The sequence below is a fragment of the Muntiacus reevesi genome, chromosome 7, assembly GCF_963930625.1.
Source record: "Muntiacus reevesi chromosome 7, mMunRee1.1, whole genome shotgun sequence".
Classification (NCBI taxonomy): domain Eukaryota; kingdom Metazoa; phylum Chordata; class Mammalia; order Artiodactyla; family Cervidae; genus Muntiacus; species Muntiacus reevesi.
The window spans coordinates 80426469-80448683 of record NC_089255.1 but is presented as its reverse complement, the minus strand read 5'-3'; the positions used below and the strand labels follow the sequence as shown (position 1 = coordinate 80448683).

Here is a 22215-nt window from a genome sequence, read left to right as displayed (position 1 = left end):
TCACAAAGAGTTGGACACGACTGAGTGACTGAACTGAACTTAACTGATATATGATATTATATATACAAATAGAAATTGCTCTGGCTACGTTAGGAGTACTAGTAGGCAACTGACCCTTACCTAGAGGATCAAGAAAGTCTTCTGCAGCAAAGACACACAAATATAAAGGACAGACTTTTGGACTCTGTGGGAGAAGGCAAGAGTAGGATGATTTGAGATAACAGCATTGAAACATGTATATTACTATGTGTGAAATAGATTAGCAGTCCAAGTTCGATGCGTGAAACAGGGCACTCAAAGCCGGTGTACTGGGGCAACCCTGAGGGATGGAATGGGGAGGGAAATGGAAGGGGGTTTCAGGATGGGGGACACATGTAAACCCATGGCTGGTTCCTGTCAGTCCAGTTCAGTCGCTCAGTCGTTCCCACTCTTTTCAACCCCATGAACCAAAGCACGCCAGGCCTCCCTGTTCATCACCAACTCCTGGAGCTTACCCAAACTCATGTCCATTGAGTTGGTGATGCCATCCAACCATCTCATCCTCTGTCATCCCCTTCTCCTCCTGCCGTCAATCTTTCCCAGCATCAGGGTCTTTTCATGAGTCAGCTCTTCGGTTCCTGATTGTATGGCAAAAATCACTACAATGTTTTAAAGTAACTGGCCTCCAATTAAAATAAATAATTAATTAAAAAAAAAAAAGTCTTCTGGAGGAACATCACTCATCCGTGAATCCTGTGACTCCTCAGCATTGGGGAGACAGCAAGGTGTGGTGGGAGGTGTGACATTTGGGGACCACACACGGCCTGAGTTCTGAAGTGCACCAACTCATCTCTAGTTGACATCTGACAAATGGAAATTGGGGCCCCAATGTGCCATGACTTCTAATTATTTGAAATTTTAAAAAATGTTTCAGTTGGAGTATATTTGATTTACAATATTGTGTTAGTTTCAGGCATACAGCAAAGTGATTTGGCACTAGGGGTTCTCTGGTGGCTCAGACGGTAAAGCCTCTGCCTGCAATGCGGGAGACCTGGGTTCATTCCCTGTGTCAGGAAGATCCCCTGGAGAAGGAAATGGCAACCCACTCCAGTACTCTCGCCTGGAAAAGTTCATGGACTGAGGAGCCTGGTAGGCTACTGTCCATGGGGTCATAAAGAATCGGACACAACTGAGCGACTTCACTTTCACTTTCATACATATATATCTGTATTCTTTTATTTCTTTTCCATTACAGTTTATTACAAGGTATTGGATTTGGTTCCTTACGTTATACAGTAAAACGCTGTTGTTTATTTATAGTGTGCATTTATCAGGCTCCCCTAGTGACTCAGTACTAAAGAAGCCCCCTGCCAATGCAGGAGATGCAGGTTCAATCCCTGGGTCAGCAAGATCCCCTGGAGAAGGAAATAGCAACCCACTCCAGTATTCTTGCCTGGGAAATCCCATGGACAGAAGAGCCCAGCAGTCTGCAGTCCATGCGGTCGCAGGGTCAGACACTTTAAGCAATGACTAAAAAACAACAGTGTGCATTTGTTAATCCCACACCCCCAATTTCTTGGGATTTGGAGGATTTATTGGAGTTTTTAAATAAAAAATGATGGATTTCTAAATTTTAGCACTTCATTTTAATGTTTGAAAATACTAAAATAAATAAAGCCTTCATCTAGCCCATCTGTTGCCCTGGCACTCTCTGCTCTTTGCCCCCTGGTCCCCTGGACCTTTTCTTCTTGCATCTGCAAAGTGTTCTGGCTAAGTGTCCATCACAGGATGAGAAGCTTATAGATGCAGGACTCCTGCCTGAGACAGATATTTTTAACAAACTCTGAAATAGCACTCAGACACGAGTATTTGAACTAAATCATCAGAGAATGTTTGAAATTTAGGGGGCTGGGGAAGGGGGATTCTAAACAATCCCCCCTTTAGTACTCACACTGCTCCAACAGGAGGGCAGAATGTGCCGCATGAATTAAAGTCACTTGGGTCTCTAGGAAATTTATAGATTTTTTTTAAAGCATTTACCAAATTCTGTTTTGGGTTACTTCCGGATGCTCAGCATTCACCTGCTACATCAGCCTTGGGAAACTTTCATTTCGTGTCACAACAGGCACTTTTCAGGAGGACAGAAGTGCAGGATGGGAGAAGCAGAACCCATGTCATAGTTCCAAAGCAGAAAATTAAACTCTGATGTGCACTTGACAGATGCATGAAAATCAAATCCCGAGTAGTGGAAGAGGAAGGTTGCCATGGTGTTTTTGCAAAACACTACTTGTGAGAATGAGAACTTTGTGGTACACAGATTTCCCTCTTTCCCTGCTTTTTCCCCATTAGGCAGAGAACATCTGAAGAGTTACAGGAAGAGAAAATCTGGTGTCAAGCATGCCACCTCACAGTTGGGTTTCTGGGCAGATGGTGGGGACATCCTATAATGACAGGGGCTCTGGGTCCCCCTTCTTTCATGCAGCACAGCACTCTGGGAGGGGGTGGGGGCCCAACTCCTCTCCTCCCACCCCCCGGGGGCTGGCAAGAGCATTAATCAGCCGCTGCCTAATTACCAGCTAACTAATTAGTAAGGAAGGTTGCTCCCAGGGCCCTGCTGTGTCTTAATAATTAATCCATAAACTGGTTAATCCGTCAACTCCTTCCCTTGATCTCCTAGCAAAAATCCACAGTGCAGTCTACGCCCCACCCCAGTCACACAAGAAAGAAACTCTGGAGTTGTCTTCCAGCTTGCCTGCCTCCATGCCCTCTCCTGACTGTTTACCAAATGCTACTAAATCTACCTTCTCAGTGTCTCTCTGACGTGTCCTCCCCTTTGCCTTCTCCCTGTTTCTCTGCTGATTCAGCCGGCCACCACCCCCACCCCATCTCATGCCTCAACAACTGAAACAGTTTAACTTACCAGGTCTCCCTACCAGGTTTTCCAATCACTCTCCCCATGTTAACCCATCTTTCCTTCTGCTCCCCAAAATATCGATATGAAATGGACTTTGATGTGTCACTCTTTGGCTTAACTATCTTACCTCAATTACCCCCCCACCTATAAAATTAAGTTTATAATATTCTATATGATAATCAGAGCCACCATGATCTGCACCTACTGCTCTGCCTTGCAGAAGAAGTGTTCATTCTTAAGTCAATCACATCAACACCGGCACAGAGGGCTCTTAGTCCTGGTCTTCTGGTGGACACACAGTGAGACGATAGCTTTCTGTGACTCTAGGCACTGTAGTTCAATGGCAATAACCTGGCAACTGGTGACTTGATCCCTTGCAGCTCAAGCGGTGTAGCCCATAAAAAACATCTCCATGTTCCCTTCCCCTGACCCATTTGCATACCTGATTTGATGCTTTGAACACAGTGGATTGCTCTCACCCCCTCACACTCTTCTGTCATACACTCCTCATTTTTCTCCTGCCTTCCCAACTGCTACTTCAGGCTTTCCTTTGCTAACTCCTCTTTTCATTCCTCCCCTTGGAGGACCCACTAGCTCTTGACTCTCTTCTCAGTCTCTATACGCATGCACTTAAGAGAGCTCCTCTGGTCCCATGGGTTTATTTATTTTTTAATTTATATGTTATTTATTTATTATTTGGATGCAGTAGGTCTTTGTTGTGGCACTCGGGCTTTCTCTAATTGCAGTGTACAGGCTTCTCTTGTTGCAGAGCATGGGCTCTGGGGCACAGGGATTCAATAGTTGCAGCAAACGGGCTTAGTTGCCCCTCGGTTCAGTTGCTCAGTCGTGTCCCACTCTTAGTGACCCCATGTACTGCAGCATGCCAGGCTTCCCGGTCCATCACCAACTCCCGGAGATTGCTCTAACTCATGTTCATCAAGTTGGTGATGCCATCCAACCATCTCATCCTCTGTTGTCCCCTTCTCCTCCTGCCTTCAATCTTTCCCAGCATCAGGGTCTTTTCCAAAGAGTTGCCCCTCAGCATGTGGGATCTTAGTTCCCCAGTCAGGGATCAAACCTGCATCCCCTGCATTGGGAGGCAGATTTTTAACCACTGGACAACCAGGAAAGTCCTACTGGTCCCAAGGCTTTAAAAACCTTCTAGACTATGGTGACTCTGAAATTTACATCTGTAGTTCTGACCTCTTCCTCAGGCTCAGATTTGAATATCCACCAGCTTAATGTCGTCACTAAGAGGCAACTCAAGCTCAATAGTCAGAAACAACAACTATAGTTGACCCTTGAACAACACAGAGATTAGGGTCTCCCACTCTCCATGCAGCCAAAAATCCCATATGACTTACAGTTAACCTTCACTATCCATGGTTCCACATCTACAGATAGAACCAACCATGGATCATGTAGTACTGTAATGAGTATTTACTGGAAAAAATATCTGTGTATAAATGGACCCACACAATTCAAACCTATCTTGTTTGAGAGTCAACTGTACCTATTTACATCACACTAATCTCCAACCCCCCTTCTTCCTCTACTTTTATTTATTTATTCTTTTTAGACATCTCATTAAACAGCATCATCCTCCACTTAACTACTCAGGCCAAAAACTTCAGTGACTTCTTAAACAGACCTGCTCTGACCACTGTAGTTAAAATTGCAACTGTTTCCCCTTCCCAGGTAGCCCTCCTCTATTTTTTCTTCTTACCATAACATAACATGCATCATCTTCTAAACATGCAATATAATGTGCTGCCTTTTACATTTATTCTCTGTTTCTTCTTTTCCCTGCTAGAATGTAAGTTCTACAAATGCAGGAATCTCTATTTTGCTCACAGGTATATTCAAGCACATAAAACATTGGCTGGTCCCTGGGGGTTATGAGTTAACATTTGTAAATGAACTAATAAGAGAAGTTTGACTCATTTCTTTCCTTCATAGCCCACGTCTGGCCCAGCAACATCTGTGAATGAGCCCACCCTCAACACATACATAAAGATGTGGCCTCTTATCCCCTCCACTGTAACACCCTGTTCCGAGTCACCTTCATCTTTTTACGTGGATTATTCTAACAGCCTCTAATCGGATCTCCCTGTCCCACAACTGTCTTGCTCCACTCAAATCCATTCTTCACTGTACACAGTAGCCAGAATGGCCTCTTTAATGTACAAATATATTATGACCATGACCCTTCCCGGCTCAAATCTCTGCAGTGCCCATCCACAATGGATCATGTTCTGTATAACATCTCCTGCTCTAAACCCTGCCCACATCTCTGGTCTCACTTCCTTTCACTCTTTCCATGCTTTCCAGTCACAGTGGCTTCTACCTGATTGGTGGACAATCACCCTCCTCTGGACTCAGAGTTCTGCACAAGCTCTATACCTTGCCCAGCACACGTTCCCCCAGACCCTAGTATGGCTCTAATTCAGGCCTCTGGTCAAATGTCACCCCACCGAGAGGCCTTCCTTGACCACCCCATCTGCCACCTACCACCAGCACTAAATGTCATCCCTATTCCTTCTAATTCATTTTTCTCCACCGCACTTATTACTGAAAATAAAACTTACCTGATTACTTATTCACTGGCTGTTTGCCTCATGAGGATGCAAACTCCAAAAGGACAGGGATCTCTCAGTTGTTTGTGTTTCCGGGGTCCAGAAATGCCAAGCACAGAGTGGATGCCCAGTGTATATTGTTCAGTATATTTGAACACCCATTGAGGTTGCACTTAATCCTCTCTGAGGCCTGTACACTCTATAGAGAAAAGGATGCGGCCTCGTATTAGAGAGTGACAGCTACAAAAGGACTATTTCTAAGGCCTGACCTTGAACACAGCAGGGTTTAGGAAGTGAAGTGAACTGAAAGTCACTCAGTCATGTCTGACTATTTGTGACCCCATGGACTGTAGTCCATGGAATTCTCTAGGCCAGAATACTGGAGCGGGTAGCCTGTCCCTTCTCCACGGGATCTTCCTGACCCAGGAATCGAACCAGGGTCTCCTGCATTGCAGGCAGATTCTTTACCAACTGAGCTATCAGGGGAGCCCAGGGTTTAGGCGGGAGTACAAATAGCAGCCGAGGTCTTCGGCCAGGGCCACAGGGAACAATTCAGACCCTGTGATGGGTCTCTACTCTGATGAATACTTCAGTCTCTGCTTAACTCCTGCAAAGGTCTGTCAAGCAAACAGGTCTAATAGGAGACAAGTCCCTCTGTGGCAGTGATTTAACTGGAAGGCTAATAAGACCCAGTTCCAATTAAGCCCTTCATGGTGAAGAGGATAAAGTAAGCTTGAGAGAGTGAACAAGAGAAAGAATATTTTGTTCTGCCAGGAGATACCTTTTATTAATTTTATTTATTTATTTCATTGTCTTTTATCCACTGTGGAACTTACACCAAACGCTCAGCCTCTAAGAGAAGAGATGTGCAAATTGGATGCTTTAAGGGATTAGTGAGTAAAGGAGGTCTAGAAATTGGCAAGGTGTTAATGCTAAGAAAAGGTTCCTAATCTTTGTCCTTTTGCTGCAAAGGGAAAGGGGAATCTTCTCCAGTATTTTCCCCTGACAAACTGAGCCTAGGGAAGCAGAATGAGGACAAAGCTCAGAGTCATAAATCCAGGGACAAGTTCTTGCTGTGCTACAGACTCCTGGGCAAGTCAATTCACTGTCATTTTCCTCATCTGTAGAGGGGTGCTTTCATTTTTTTTCTTTTAACCACTTTACTCCCTCTTCTAAATCAAGCAGTTGTTTGCAAATGCTGTCAACAAAGGTCACAACACAAGAGTTGGTGTGAAAAGGAGCAGTACTCTGCAACCATGAACAAGGTGATAGTGACATGTCCACCAGCAGGAAAACAACTATTATACTTAAACTCTCCAATCCAATATCATGGCGTTACACCAGAAGGACGTGAGATAAATATCCATTTAATTGTTCATGAATCATCAGTGTGTGAGTTGCTGTGCTAGGAGGGTTACAAACAAACTCAATGCTACTCTTGTGGGACTTACCAACCAACTGGAGGAGTTAGATGTCAATAAACAAAATGAGCCCATGCATGTCTACTGGGCAAATGGTCTCAGAGAAGGGCACTCACTTGCTTGCATGAGGACACACAGCAGAAGAGCTTACCCTGAGAAGGGAGACGAGCAAGTTCTGAAGGATGAGCAGGAGGGCCAGCCCTGGGAGGTGTTGGAAAGGCAACAACCTGGGCAAGGATCTGGGGAGCAGATGAGGTAGAGGAAGCATGCTGAGTTCCAGAAAAGTAATTGGCTACAGAGGTCAGTGTGAATGGAGAGAGGCAGGGCATGTGATGAAGCCCACAGTGGTGGCCTCTCAGAGACATCAAGAGTGTGGCTCAAGACCTTATTTACAAATGCAGATGTGAGCCATTGACACCCTATGAGATCTTTAGAAAACAGTGCATTAAGTATTTTTTTTTATCTTGATTACTGACTCTTGAAACACTCCCTTACATGGTGCCCTGGCCCCAGCTCGATTAACCCTGAGACCACTGGGGAATCAAAGGGTTTTAAGCAAGGGAATCACGTGATTAGTTGCCCTCTCTCTTCTCTGGTGGCTCAGACAGTAAAGAGTCTGCCTGCGAAGGAGATCCGAGTTCGACCCCTGAGTTGGGAAGATACCCTGCAGAAAGAAATGGCAACCCACTCCAGGATTCTTGCCTGGAAAATTCCATGGCTGGAAGAGGCTGGCGGGCTACAGCCCATAGCGTCGCAAAGAGTTGGCCATGACTGAGCGACTTCACTTCACTTTCTTTCCCCCCTTTTAAGGATACTGCAAAATTCACTTGGAATAATATTGATGAGACAACTTTTTAAATGTGGTAACAAGAGAGCCTTGACATGGAAAACTAGTAAAGGGTAAAAAACCCACCAAGAAAAGGAAATATATTGCTAGTGAGAAGGGAGGAATCTATTTCTACCAAAGCCCAATAGGCCTTTGGCAAATTCAATATATGGGACAACTTACAGTTCTAATCTCAAGGATTCATGGAGATTTCAAAAGGATTAATATAAGGACTGAACAGCTAGAAAAGAGATACAATCAGGAATTCCTGCATGTTAGTAGGGTACCCATGCTTTGACGGTCTGCACAGCCTGTTGAAAAGTTGCGCATGTGCTGGCATGCTCAGTTGCTAAGTCAAGTCTGACTCTTTGCGACCCCGTGGCCTGTAGCCCACCAGGCTCCTCTGTCCACAGGATTTCCCAGGCAAGAATACTGGAATGGGTTGCCATTTCCTACTCCAGGGGGTCTCTTCAACCCAAGGATGGAACTCAAGTCTCCTACCTGTCACACTGATTCTTTACCATAGAGCCACCAGGGGATCTTGTTGAAAAGTTGAGATCATATTAATGGCAATAAGCTACACATCTCAAATTCTCAGCCCCTACACTGCATCCCCTAGATTCTCCTCCACATACTTCTAGAAGTCTCTGGGCTTCTCCCACAAATCTTCACAAACACATCTCATCCCAGGAAGCCCACGGGGATGCCCAGGCTCTGCCCCAGTGCTGCCTGTGGAGAGTTAGGGTCTGCTGACTCCCCATTGCTCTTGAATTATCAAAGTTGGTGAGCAGCTGCTGTTGCCCTGATTCTTGTACATTTCTCAACCTCGCACATTTCTCCCTAGAAAGACCAATAATACAAAAAAATAAAATACTAAGGAAGTGGCTGATATAAATAAATCCATTCCCAAATCAACAAATAAGGAGCTGGCAAAGTAAAACCATTATTTTTAAAAGGGTGTTACATAAAAAGGACCCCCAAAATCTGAGTTTTGTAATAAGAATCCAGATGGCATGATTGTTATATCTACACATGAATTAAGGGGTCATTTGTGGGATTGTTAGTTCAAGGTAGAAAATCCCCTGCATTTTTTTTTTTTTTTTTTTGCCCTGGTTCAAGGACCAATTTATTGGTGAAAATATATTAAGAGCTACCATCTACTTCCTGCTAGTTATGCACATCATTAAATTTCCTGTTAACAAAAATCATTTAGTTCACAATGAGCAAGGCTCTATGATTTCACTGATGGCAGCCTCGAGGTACAACAGCTCCTTCTCTAAATTTAGTGCCTGAATCTCTCATATTGTATAGTTTTACTGCCCACTGATCTCTTCCTTCACGGCATTTATCAACTTGAGTAAACTGCACATTAATTTATACAATTAAGACCTCTCTCTTTCCCTCCAGACTGTAAACTTCGTAAGACCCAGAAAATCTTGTTTTGCTACCCTTCCTGAAGTTACTACCAACCAGTATAAAACCTGACGCATACTACAGATCTTGTGGAAGGAATAGAGTAAATGAGGGCTGTCTACTTTGGTGATCAGACATTGTGTTTGGACTTGAACCTCAACTGTAAATAAGGTTTTACTGGAACACGGTCATAGCCACATGTTTTACGTATTATCTGTACGTATCTTTTAGCTTCATGCAGACTTGAGTAGTTGTGACAGAGACCATATGGCCTGCAACATCTAACACAGTTAATATCTGGCCGTTTATAAAAAAAGGTTACCATCCCTGTACTAGACCAGCACTTTCACTAAGACTGGAATTACTCTTCCTTTGTACACCCTCAGCACTTTATTCATGTTCCACTGAATAATGATCTAGACCCTCTGGCTTAAAACATGCAGTTTTCCACTGGAGATAAAAAAAAAAAAAAAAACAAGATTGCATAATAAATTTTCCTGCTCAGTAAGAGTCTTCTCTCTATTGCTAAGTTCTTTTCTTTTTTCTTTTTTTTTTTTTTTAGCATTAATCACAGAATTTTAAAGCTTGTCAGGGTCGTGAGAGATTAATCAGCCTCATACTGGAAAAGGATTGCTCTTAAGTCATCCCAGGAAGAAAATGTTCAACACTTTCAGTCAACAAGACCAGGGAGATGAAGGCTGTGTCACAACACAGAACAGAGCACACGACAGAGTGGTAGGTGAAAAACAATTACTTGAAATCGTATGCATCTTAACGCACTTTTGTCAAAATGTGAATATGGAGGAACAAAGGCTGAAAGGAAGGTGCAGGATGAAGCCAGGTGTTCAGATAAAATAGTGGAGCTGCTTTTTTTCTCTTCTCAGGTTTTAACTTGTAATAATGGTGACAACAGTGATAGTTGTACACGTGGTTACCGAGTGCAATACCAGGCAACATGCATTTCATAGGCATCCAGTCAGGTGATCCTTGCAACAACACTAAGAGGTATGTATGGTCAATTCTCATATTCGTGGTAACTGTGAGCTATAAACTTGCTGTGAACACTGAGTCAGTGAATACCACACCCACTGCTCCTCCAAGAAATACGAGGTTAGGTTCCTGCCAGCCTCTGGTCACATATTAATCAGCCAATTGACACATAAACCTTATTTTATGTGTTTCTGTTTAGAGACAGGGTATGTAATGTATATTGTTGATTCACTAGCACTGAACTCACAGCCAGTAGCACTGTAACTCATGCCTAGACAAAGCTTATCTAACACACATGTTTTCTCCATAAGGCACATCTGACCTTGCACTTAAGAACACGAGACAGCACTTCACTACTCGCCTGGGAGGCCATTTTGAACAGTGAAATCAACCAAAAGCACACAAATGTGAAACACGTGGCACCAAATAGAGTGCAAAGAAGAACACACCCACAAGCTGACGGAGTGTTCCCTTGTGATTCAAATTTTTCTCTGCCTTTTGTGTGTCTGCAAATGATCACAAAAGTGCTGCAAGTATTGACTTAGGGATCACATGAAAGTTTGAGTAGTGAATTCATGAGTATGGAGTCCATGAATAATGAAGATAAAATGTATTATTATGTCCCCCATTTTACAGATGCTGAGCCTCCAAAGAAAAAGGAAAAGGTAACAGGAGGAGAGAGGAGGAAGGAGTGGGAGTTTGTAAGATCCATTTTTTTTTTAAAAGGGAAGTTTAGAGGATATTAAAAATCAGAAAGACTTCCTAATGCTGAACTCATTTGACTGAAATTTCAAGCCTGTTCCTTACTTCTTTGCCTACTGCCAAGACCAAAAAAAGACTGCTAATCTCTATGCACTCAAGTCCACTGCCAACTTTGAAAGAATGTGATCTTAGGAACCACGCCATATCTCTATGGCAGGGTTAGTGATTGACTAGCACTAATAGTCCACCTGTGTGCCCTGAACATTTCAGGATGGTGGAATTACCATAACATACTGAAAGTCACATGATAAAGGCCTCTTCAAAAAATGTCATCTTTGCATCAACAAAGTTCTGCCTTTGTAACTGTGCAGAGTGGTGTGGTTTCCCAAAGTATTCAAGACGTGTTCGACTGTGTTCTGTAAGGCAAGGTTCGTTTCTTTAGATTCAAGTTTCTTAATGTCAATTGTGTACTTAAAAAAAAAATATCAATCTACATGTTGGACTAAGCCAGGACATTTGCTTAGCCAAATAAAGACCATAAACCAATTATAAGAGCTACACATTTTCCAAGCCTACTAGAGCTTCTGAGGCATTTCCTTGCTCATTCTCATGTTCTTAAGGCATTGGCTATGATTACAAAGCAGAAAATCCAAACAGCCATTTCTTGACATTTTCCATTTAGGGAGGGACTTGACCCTTTCTTCTACCTGAATGTGTAAGATCATTACCTCAGGCTTTCTGCGTCTACATATCGTCCTCTCAAGGTCTCAAGAGGAGTTTCTGTCTCCCCAGAGACAAACACTATTCCCATGCATTTATGCAATCAGATTCCACGACTATTTTCACTGACTCACTGAAGCTGGGACACGTGTATTCAGCATCTATTTAAATAGCACTTACTGCCTTAGTAGCTAGGCACTTGGACAAGTTGGCTATTTTTGCAAGAAAATAGAAAAAACATTGTAGATGAGAAATAAAGAGAGGTCGGCGCTAAGACCTGTCAGTGATCATCTTCCTTGGCAAGCAGAGCAGGAGGGTTAGAATCAGGTCAAATTGTCCCCAGTAAAAGGCGTCAGTCATCTGGAATGTTTTTGTTATCCCAGACAGAAATAGGTCACTTCAGCACACTCCAAGTTGGCCAATTAGAGTAAAGTTTTTATGAAGGAAGAAATAAAGGGAGTCAGTGTTGAGCAGAAGACCTCTCCCCTCCCAAAGAACGCAGACCAAATTCCCGGAGGAGATAAAATATACCAGAGCCTTTTACAGGAATTCTACCTCCTTCAACCAAAGGCAGCTTGTAGGATCAGGCTGGGTGCTTGGTGACATGCCATGTGGTTCTCAGGCAAACTCTGGCTTCATTTTATCTCCACTAATGCCCAGCAAAATACACCTAGAAAGAACCCGGAGCAGGAGAGCAGACAGATTTGCATTTCATCTGGTTCAGAGAGAAAGAAATGGGGTCAGGTGATGACACCTGCTTTGGTACCTGAAGAAGAGGGTGGCAGGCTTGATAGACATCTCTGGGCATAGATTTTAGAGTCAAAAGCGCTGAATTCAAGACTTATTTCTTCCATTACAGAACAGATAACAACCATACTCACAAGGGCTATTTTCAGGATCAATGACATAGTGCTTGGAAAATGGTTGACACATCAGAAAATCATCTACAAATGCTAATTTTTATGACTTATAATTACTGCAACTTCTTTCGGTGTTTATGTCTACTTTACAATCCAGTCCAAGTAATTAATATTCCACATTATAACCACATCCTATCTTTCATTCGCAGTAGGGTTGCCATTTTGTGGTAGTAAATACTGACAGAAATAAATTTGCTATTGAGAGGACTTGGACATAATTATTACAGTTATCAAGAGTTTTCTATGGTGGTATCTTAATAGGATTGGATTCGTCTCAAAATGAAGCATGTTTTTTTAGAAACACTCAGACAGGAATATATATATATATACATACACTTCACAGAATTCTATATTTGTTACAAACAAAAACTTTGTGTCAATAGGAGAAAAGTATATATCTTCTTGGACTTAGAAAAATAATAAACTTTGCCAAGAGACAGGAAAAGCAAATTTGGCATTTTTGCATGTACTCAATAAGAAAGCCGAGGCTTAACTATATAAAGGAATATAACCAAGTCCTCTTCTCCAGCCTATTGGCTCAAACAGAGCATTTCTAAACTAGAATACCTGTGACAGGCATAGCAATGGTTACCCTTTATTTGTAGCTCTTACATAATGAATATAATATATACTCAGAGGAAAGCATAAATCAACTCTACGCACAGTAACTAGCAACAATGACATCATTTTATTGGTTTCCCTTCAGTGGTTGCTAGATTGAGTGGTTTCGGGTATAACATACTTTTGTCATATGAACAAGTGACCACTAAATGCTAGTATTTTTACTGCTTTATTAACTACCCTGAAGAAGTGTTTTGGGAAGTTCCCTGGTGGTCCAGGGGTTGACTCTCTACTCTCACTGTGGAGGGCCCAAGTTTGAACCCTGATCTGGGAACAAGATCCCACAAGCATCACAGCAAAAAAAAAGAAAGTGTAAGCCTCAGAGACTCTTTGAAAATTGTATTGCTTATTTATTCAGTAGGTATTTGCAGCAAGCCTCATATAAGGCAAAACTATGAATGAGGCCCAGTTCCTACCCATTAGGAAACTCCTTGAAAGAGGAAAGGCATCTGAAGTGTCTCAGAGGCTCAAATGTCTCTTTTGGGCTCCAACAGGGGCAAGGTACAGGGACAACACATTTGCTTTTAATTAGAAAATTCCTATCAAAGCAAATTTCTGACACTACTAACGGTACAGAAATTACAGAGGGTGCAAACTGGCAAGAAATACTTAAAAATGTGTCATCTTCGAATAAACACTCCCTTAAAAATGGCATGTGATCAGGCTTTGGTCCATTGATCATCTAGAATACTTACCCGTAGTTGAGCCAACACAAACAAATGCATCTTCCAAGACAAAAAATCTACTTTTTTTTATCACTTACAAACCTCTAGATCCCTGGGACCCACATAGTCACGGAGAGGCAGTTCAGATTCACAGAAGAAGGAAAACGAATTCTTCGCATCTTCTTTGAAATGTGAGCACCTTCACTGTGACATTTTGACTTTTTCCTTGTTTTTAAACTTCTCTGCAATCTCTTGCCCTGCTTGCTGCATGCTCTTCCCTACCCCCAGTTTTAGTATATTATTTATTCCCTTTAAACTACACTGTCCGTCCCCCCATCCTATTGTAAATTGATGTACTATTTATGGGCCAATTTGGAACTGGGTGTCCTGCCTTGGGGTTGAAGATTAATAACTGTTCTCAGTGAATGAATGATAAAACCACTGCAGAACCAGATGGATATAAAAAATGTACCTGTAATTATGCCTATATTATTATGGTAATTTATAGACTTACAATGCAAGGAATAGGCCAGACCCAGAGTTCATTAATCACACAAATTATACAAGAGGCTACACTGGGTCTTAGATCTACATGCAGAAGAGATGTAAGCCTGTAAGTGTAAAAGATAGAAGAGTGGTTTGCAGGGGCAGAAGCAATTCAGCCTGGCTCGAGCATTACAATGCAATTACCTAAGTCAGGCTTGCTTTGTCCCCTTCAGGAAAGGAGTACTGCCACTGAATACTTGATATCTTGCAGCACTTAGCTTGACCTCATTTTAAGGTGACAAAAAGCAAGGCTATCTTATCAGATCAAATAGAAGAGGATTGCTGAACTGTAATTAATAGTGTATCTGAAGGCCAGGAAAAATGCATTTACAACACAGCCAGAGAAGCTTCTACCTTTGATGTGCATGGTCTCCATCAAATGTTATGGGGAATTTACCACAAGGTTGAAAAAGGTACTAGCTGAGGGTAGGCATGGGATGTGAACTGATACAACATTACTCTTTCACTCACAGATATCCTGAATAAGACATAGTATGAAAAAAAAAATCATCATTGACCAGAACATCAGATGTTCTTCTAAACTGCATAAAAATACATTTTGTAAAGTTCCTCTAAATCTTGCTCACTCCAACCTTTAACCAAAAACAGTCATTGGCAGAGTTCCCTAGAATGGATTCTTCTCTTTTACACACTAGAAAATTGTTGTGGATCTTATCTAAAATAGTGTGTGTTCTTCCCTGATTTATTCCTTGCTTCTTTGAAAACATCATCCATATTTTAATTTGCTCTCATCTGGACCATGTTTCCACTCAACTTTGGATGTGGATGAATGGTCCTGTCAACAGTTTCTCAGAATACCCCCGTCCACCATCTCTCTCTCTCTCTCTCTCAGTGAATTAAAAAGCCACAGTCTGCCTGCCGGGTTGTACCCCCAGCACTGACCTAGCATTTTAAAATTATATGAGCTGTATATTTTCTAAAGGAAAAAAAATATAGGAAAAAAACTCAAACCTGATATCATTATGTAAAAACAATTTTCATTTCTGAATTGTTGTGAAAATCCCAACGGAACTGTAATGCAAAACAAGGAGCAGAAAGCAACACATCTCAGTAATTTTCCTTCCATTTTTTTATAGTAAATTGGTCACTTAGTAATCTGCGAGTATACACACATGCAGCACTGACAATCACTCTTATTGTTGCCACTGTGTATTTGTATAATAAAGACAAGCTGTTGGTAACTCAAATTAATTGTAATGTGAGCTACGCTTGCACCCTATATTAGGCACATAAAACGCACTGAATGTTGGTTAGAAAGAACCTCGTATTGTCAGTAGGGCTATGGAAGGGAGAGCTAGTTAAGTTTCAAGGTTAGAGAGAACCTGATTATTTTACCATATCATCAAGATATTTTCAAGAAAATTCCAAATCTGCTTGAAGAAAGGTCTTCACTCCGCACAATGCGGATGGGTTTAAAAATACAGTACATGATGCTGAAGGAATCAGCTTAGTCCTGCTAAGCCTCATCCTACGGCACACTCAGGTTCCCCAAATCTCTACACCTGGAGGCTCAGATCCCAGCAGTGTCAATTCAGCTTTTTATTCATCAAAGGCAAACACATTTCAGTAACAAGCAATTTGCTCTCTTGCAGAGCTCTGAATGATGGCGAAAATGAGTGTCCTGCCAGCACCTCATGGTCAGGGAGGATCTGGCTTTGAACACTGCGGAGCAATTACCGGGGCCTGGATCAAAACAACAGGTAACTGAGCCTTAGTTATCCCAGTGGCATAATAACCACCAAGCACCTGACACTCAAAGGGTGGGAAATCCCATTGCCCACACTGAACTGGCCAAAGGATCCCAACAAAGGCTGGCTTCCTAAGATGTGAATTATTATCAAACGGTGACAAATAAAGCAGTGTTTTTAATTAAATCAACAGTGTAACGACACCAAAGGGATGCGCTACAATGTCAAGTTCCCGTCCTCTGACCAGACTTTCCAGAATTAAGACAGCACTCGAATACAAATAGAGGTAGAGAGTTATGAGAAAGGAGGTTTCTTATCTCCTAGCTACCCTGGCTATTTAAGACATGTGCACGTGCTTAGTTACTTCAGTCGTGTCTGACTTTTTATAACTCTATGGGCTATAGTCCACCAGGCTATTTTGTCCATGGGATTCTCCAGACCAGAAAACTGGAGTGGGTAGTTGTTCCCTTCTCCAGGGGATCTTCCCAATGCAAGAATCAAACCCTCAACTCCTTCATCTCCTGCACTGCAGGCAGGCTCTTTACCTACTGAGCCACCTGGGATGCCCACAAATGGAAGTGTTAGTCACTCAGTCATGTCCAACTCTTTGCGAGCCCGTGGACTATAAAGAGCCCACCAGCTTTCTCTGTCCATGGAATTCTCTAGGCAAGAATACTGGAGTGGTTAGCCATTCCCTTCAAGACATAGGAGGACAAATTGTCCATTTTTAAAACTGATGACGAACCAAAATATGCCTCAGAAGGGACTTTGGAGCATTTCTGAGACTGAATCTCCTATGACAGCCTGAGTCTGTAATGACCTGAGACCAAGATTTTCTCAAGGAAAGTAAGAAAGGCTAAGGATTATGAAGGCTGAGATCAAAGCTGCCATCATCTGTCTTTCATAGAGTTTAGAATGAGCCACTCAAGGACAACATCCATTCTACTCAATTAAAGGAACATCGATTGAGCCTCTCTTGCATTAGGTTCCAACAACGGCTGCTATGTGAAGTGCTTTTGCCTAGTCCAGCTCAAGATTTCTGGTGCTAAGATTTCATTTCCTGAGGGATGTGTCTGTGGCTTAAGTGCTAACACCCAACACGGTGACTAACAGGTAAGCAGAAGTGTAACACACCCAAGTGTCAAAAGATCTCTGCAGTCCTCAGCAGTTTTCATCACCACATAAGTAACAGAGAAGAAAAGAGCTTATGATTCTCTCTCCAGTAAAAGTCCAAACTTCCTTCTTAACCCATTTGCTTCTCATTTCTAATTCTGAAAAGCCAAGTAATTCTCAGCAGAGATGACCTGCCCGAGAACCAGCCACAGAGAGCCCCTTGATCCATTAGAACAAATGGGTTCAAAGCCGTGTTCCTCTGACAGTGATGTGGGATTACTGCTAGTGATGCTTACATAGTCCTACTTCAGGAACTTGAGTGTGCATTAGAATCATCTGGTGGGCATGTTAAACACTGATAGCTGGCCCCACCTCCAGAATGTTTGATTCAGTAGGTCTGAGGTGAGGTCTGAGTACCTGTGTTTCTAACAAGTTCCCAGATGATCTTGATCCTACTGGTGCAGGGACCAAACTTTAGGAATCACCGTTATAAGAGGACTCACCTCACAAATAACCTAAAAGTACAGCACACTGGCAGGGGTAGGGGCAGGGCTGTGTGGACCTAGCTCCTACAAAATGCTCCAGATATCAGTGCAAATAATTGGCTGAATATCCCTGGCTTCCTGGGTGCCCAGAGGTACGATCTGTGTGCAGCAGGGGCTCAGAGAAGGCCTGCCTCTCCAGTCCCTGCTGTGGGGCTATGTTACTGCTAACTGCCAGGGTTGCTGTCTGTATCACTTGGAAGTATCTGCTAGTTCATTCAGCACTGGACCTGCCATATGCCAGGCACTGTTAAATGAACAGTGCCTGCTAGCCCAAGGTGGCGAGGCAAAGATGGCTAAAACAAAGAAAACATGAAACCTAGCCTGAGAGCCCTTGTGAATCACACCAGCTGGATCTGTGGGATTCCAGCAGGCCAACCAACCTGGGACTAGCAACCACATGCAGATTAAGCACATATTTTATCCCTAGAAAAGGAGCTAAGCAGACAAACTTAAAGAACAGGGAAAAAGATCTTTGCTTGCAGTTTTTTGAATAATCTGTTCCAGTGCTAGGTCTCATTTTTCATTTCTGGAACAGCATCTTATTTTCCCAAGAAAAGTCTTGGGCCAGATTTCTATTTTATAATTTTCTAATTAATTTTATGACTGAGCTTCTCTTAGCTTTCACCAGATCAGAATCCTATGTACTGGATTCCACATGAAAGAAATGTGGTATGTAAACGTCTCCAGATTATATTTACTGATAGTATAACAAACTTAAGGAAGGGGCTTTCAATTTTTTTTCTTGACCTATGAGAGCATGGCCACAAGTGCTCTCACAAGCTCTAAATTATTTCTAGAAATTAAAAAACTTTTTCTTTCTAAAAAAATTCTGTGTTATTATCTGAAATGTTCACTATGAATATCCTGTTTGTCGCATGTTCCTGCAATTCAGGTAATCTGTCACTAGGGGGTGATGATATATTAGGATCTCAGCCTTGAGTAGGGCTCTTGACAAAACTACTTTCCACTTTCTCTTTATTCGGTATAAAGAGCTTGTGTACACTAGATACCAAGCTAGGAACCAAGAACAGAAAGATGGACTGATACAGCCCTTTGTTGTTCAGTCGCTAAGCTGTGTCCCACTCTTTGTGACCCCATAGACTGTAGCATGCCAGGCTCCTCTGTTCTCCACTGTCTCCCAGAGTTTGCTCAAATTAATGTCCATTGAGCTGGACAACTGGTGTCTTTTCTTTTCACCTTTTCATACTGTCCATGGAATTCTCCAGGCAAGAATAGTGGAGTGGGTTGTCATTTCCTTCTCCAGCAGACTGCGTTTGGTCAGATCCGTCCATCTTGGGTGGCGCTGCACAGCATAGCTTGTAGCTTCATTGAGATAGACAAGCCCCTTCACCACGACAAGGCTGTGATCCATGCAGGGGGATATGGCCCTTACATTATCACAAATATAATTATTTATTATAAATAGCTAAATTTTAACAAACAATAAACACAAGTTGCAAGTTGTAAAAATATTTCACTGCAGCTCTTGAAAGAAATAACAAACTAGAACTTAGTGAGATCTACAGCTTCTCAGGTAGGAGGAGTCAGGAACAAATTGGCCTCTGGGGATACCCTATTCCCAGGACCAGGACAGACTGAGGAGAAAGAGGGCTTCCCTGCTGGAGGAGTTTGGGCTGTTGGGGTGGAGGAAGCATCTTCAGGCATCACAAGTGTGGGCTCCATCAAGAAGGCTGTGAATTAGCAATTCCTAAGAGCCTCATCTTATTTCTCCAGGGCCCCCTCCCATCTTAGCAGGGGAGTCATTTTACAGCCCCTGATAGGCATTAGCAAAGCTGGGGTTGATCTGTTTCCTTCAGTTCCTGAGCTGAAAGGCAGAGGGAGAAGTCTTAAAATAAAGTGTCCTCTGGGGGATACTGATCTTTTTTGGTGATTTGGCTAAGGCAGGAGAGAGAGGTCTGTGCCACATTTCAAAGCAGGCAGGGACTGGGTATCAGAGACAGTTCAGTGTGGAAGGTCCTGGCTGCAGGGGCCATATCTGGAGCTATTTTGTGATTGGATGAATGAGTGAAAGAAAATGGCCCACATCCCTACGTCCATCCTGAGATGCGTTTTTCAGTGAGTATGACAGAATTACCAGTAGACCATCCGGAAGCAGTGGCTGAATCAGTGAGAGATTGGGGAGGAAATGGACTAGCACCTGTGGGGGGTGGCTGTTGAGGTCCAGTGCTCCCTGATGGGATACAAAGACCGGGGGACTAGGAAAGAGGCTTAGCCACTTCCCATGAAGGACCAATGGCACATAGCTGGCCTGGTCGAATGATGAAAGCCCTGAGAATATATTTTCATATTCTTTTAATACCCAGGGATAGATGCTAAGACAAAGAAAGGAAGTAACTGTGGGCTTCTCTTAGTAATCTCCATGTGATTTTCTCTTACACTGACAACTAAGCTACTATTCAAATAATCATGAGCTCCTAAGAGTCATTCATTTAGGAATCACCTTTATATTTATAAATGAGAAAACAGGATCTGAGGGATCCTTATATGCCCAAAGTCAACTATTTTATGTTGTGCTAATGGGCCAAACTAGAATGCAGACTAAAAATCTTGCAATTTTTAAATCTATCCGTCATTTGGCTCAGCTTTCCCTGAGCCTAGAAAAAGTTAAAACTGATTCCTAATGAGTCTTGCCCAGTCTCTGGTTGGATTGGCATCAGGCCCCCTCTGGGGGTCTTTACAGCACCTGCTCCTCTGCCCCTGGACAAGCCATCCGCTTACCCTGCTCACACAAGCCCTTTCAACCTCCCTGCTTTCAGATACTGTTTATTACCTTTGACCTGGGCTGAAGAACAGGACAGACCAGGTAGAAAGCTACACCTACACCTACCTTACAATGCATAATCCCAGTCTTACATGTATTTCTAAGAGAAATGAGTGTTTTTGTCCACTGAAAGATATGCTCAGTGATATTCATAGCAGTTCTATTCCAAAGCACCAAAAATTGGAAACAATTCAAATTTCCATCGACAGGTGAATAAATAAGCAAATTGTGCTTTATTCATACGATGGATTATAGACAGAATTTTAAAAGAGAAAATACTGATAAATACAGCAACATTGAAAAGTCTCACAAATATTCTGTTGAGGGGAAGAAGCCAGACACAAAAGAGTACATATTACATGAGTTCATTTAGTGATGTTCAAGAATAAGAATAGGCCAAATTAATCAGCGGTGATGGAAGTCAGAATAATGGTTACATTGGGGAGACAGTGACAGAAAAAGGAGCACAAGGCACTCCATCTAAGGTGGTGGGAAGCTCCAAACCTTGACACAAATGAACCTTATATAGGGAGGTATGTGTGTCTGTGTGTGTCTGTGTATGTACGTGTATAGAAGTTCACTATGACAGATAAGATCAGTGCACTTTATATTTTCAGCCTCTTCTGTCTTAAAATGCTCTCGGCAAATTTTCAGGCAGATTCAAACAGTTTCATTAACTCAACACCGTTCACAGCCTTAAATTGGCTCTTTCCCAGGCTTCTCCCCCTACTTCTTCGCATCTGAATTCTCAGCAGACTTCAGGCTTACTCTTGGCACTTTCTTGGCTGCAAAGACAGAGAAAAGTCTGGTATGTGGGTAAAGGCATGCTAGTGGCAAAGAACACAGAACAGTTGGTTCATGGTCATGTCCTCAACCAGCTCCACGTGCTGACTGGGATTCTGCACCCTTTTGGTGGCATCTGTTGCTGTGGTCTTTCCCTCTCGCTCTGAAAGTAACACAAGAACAGGTCTGCAGGTCCACCCTCAGCAAGCTAAGTTAAGGAGCAGCACGCCATTCTCCCCTTCTTGCAGAGACTGCCAACGTGCGGGGAAGCTTGCCTGTCATCTCTCCCCATGGTGGGTGGGAAGGAGGGACATCACATTCCTGAGGTCCTCACATGTGGGTCTCCAAAAGGGATGTTTCCCCACCGCCCAAGCGCACTGCTCGAAATAACTGATTTATCTAGCAGCTATAGATCATTAAAGTCCACTTCATTCTAAGGTGTAAATTAGAAGAATCTGCACAGTGACTTGGGGTCCACATGAGATATATCACTTGGAATTTATTGTCTTTGTTTTCAATAGAAAGTTCCCTCCACTGGATTCCATGTCCTTCCAATTAGTCCTAAGACGGGGACGGGGAGGAAGAGGACCCTTGGCAGTAACCTAGGGGAGCAAGGATGGACTTTTCTTAGTGATATTTCATGACCTCAAGATACAGAGACATTCAGCCAAATCCCATGGGTTGAATGTTTGTTCATTATCAGATTTAAAAAGAGTGGGGACCAGGATTGCCCATCTTCCTTAGCCAGTCTTATTAACTCCTATCTTCCATGGATTGTGCCAGAAAACAACGTCCTCACTTCACCCCCATCTACACTACTACAGAGTTCATTTGTCAATTGCTAACCACCAAGCAATCCAGCAACTCTTCAGCTCAGTCTCCAGTCTCAAGGAACCCCTGACCCAGTTTTGCTGACTGAGCATGCATTTAACATTTGCACAGTTCTTTGTTTCATCCTAGACCACTGCTTCCTAGAAGAGTTTATATACT

At 42.7% G+C, this 22215-nt stretch overlaps 1 protein-coding gene across 13 annotated transcripts in view; it reads right to left on the bottom strand.

Annotated features, from left to right (window-relative positions):
- RGS6 (regulator of G protein signaling 6) overlaps positions 1-22215 on the bottom strand; it is a 595059-nt gene that overhangs the window by 333301 nt on the left and 239543 nt on the right. Inside the window, exon 3 of one of the 13 annotated variants that reach the window (XM_065940389.1) lies at positions 5482-5668. The exons of the other annotated variants lie outside the window; for them this stretch is intronic. The gene's annotated coding sequence lies outside the window, so the exon portion shown is untranslated. The remainder of the gene's footprint in view (positions 1-5481; positions 5669-22215) is intronic. 13 annotated transcript variants of the gene reach the window in all.